Raw genomic sequence first — 1,597 nt, 5'->3', positions numbered from 1 at the left:
GCCCAGCGTGGAGCTGCCTGGCGGGTGCTGCCTGGTCGTTAGTGTGCTTTTAAGTGTTCACGCAAATTCTCGCCTGAGTGCTGTCCAAATGGAAAACACCTTGGAAATAACGACACATCCCCAACAGGCTAACTTAAGACAGCACATTCAGAGGAGAGCCTAGGTATTGTGCAGATGGCAGGAACTTGGGGACTTTCCAAAGCAAAATAGCTAAGACCCCACTTTAAATGGCTGCCAACTATTGGATGATATGGATATAGTATAGCTTATTTATCCACTTTCCTATTTTTAAACAATTGGGTGGTTTTCAATTATATTTGTTATTATAAATGGCTTACAGGTCATTTTTGTGTACAATTTCCCAAGTCTTAGATGAGGAATTCCTAGAACAGAGAACATGTGTGGACTTAAAGATCCAGAATGGATTTGCAAAGCGCTTTTCCCAACGTGCGCATCTATCTACAGATTAGACCCATTTTCTATTGAGTTTCCATGTTTTTCCTATTAATTCACAAAGACTCTTCTGCTGCCCTCCGCCTTTGGAAAGCATTTGTTCAGTCATAGTAAGTGACAGCTGCCTCATCCCAAGGCCCCACTGCCAGCCCCCATGCGAGGCCTGATGGCTGAGCCTCATGCAGGCTGTGCGTAACCACGTCTCTTCAAACTGAGCATAACAAAGTACAATAATTTTTTAAAATATTATTTATTTATTTACATATTTTATGATTTCAGAGAGGAAGGGACAGGGAGAGATAGAAACATCAATGATGAGAGAGAATCATTGATTAGCTGCCTTCTGAACCCTCTATTGGGGATCAAGCCCGCAACCCAAGCATGTGCCCTTGACTGGAATCAGCCTAAGACCCTTCAGTCTGAAGCCAAGCCAGCTAGGCCCAAAGCACAATAATGTAAAATGTGCTCCGCTGTCCTTGCAGTTTGGCTCAGTGGAGAGAGTGTCAGCCGTGAACTGAGGGGTCCCAGGTTTGATTCCAGTCAAGGGCATGTACCTTGTTTTCAGGTTCGATCCTCTGTGGGGGGGGTGCAGGAGGCAGCTAATCAATGTTTCTCTCTCATTGATGTTCCCAGCTCTCTATTCCTTTCCCTTCGTCTCTATAAAATCAATAAAATATATATATATATTTTAAAATGTGCTCTATTTCCATGGCTTGATATGTTAAACCTGAAGGAATCAATATCATAGATTTACTTTTTATGCACCAATGTAACAAATCTATTTTTCTTATTTAGACCATGAAATTGTAAGTGATTTATGGTCTTTGAGAAATGATGGAGGTTCCAGTCAAGATAGCAATATAGGTAATCACAGGCACTGTACTTGAAACCTCCCACAACCACATGAAAATGACAACTCGCCCAGCCAGTGTGGCTCAGTGGTATAGTGTTGGCCCATGAACCAGGAGGTCACAGGCTCAATTCCCAGTAGGGGGCCTGCAGGAGGAAGCCAGTAGATGCTTCTCTCTCATTGATGTTTCCATCTCTCCCTCTCCCTTCTTCTCTTTCTAAAATAAATAAAAAACAGCCCTAGCTGGTTTGGTTCAGTGGATAGAGCATTGGCTTGTGTACTGAAGGGTTCTGG

Source organism: Pipistrellus kuhlii, unplaced genomic scaffold (genome assembly GCF_014108245.1).
Source record: "Pipistrellus kuhlii isolate mPipKuh1 unplaced genomic scaffold, mPipKuh1.p scaffold_m20_p_47, whole genome shotgun sequence".
Classification (NCBI taxonomy): domain Eukaryota; kingdom Metazoa; phylum Chordata; class Mammalia; order Chiroptera; family Vespertilionidae; genus Pipistrellus; species Pipistrellus kuhlii.
This window is presented reverse-complemented; position numbering follows the sequence as displayed.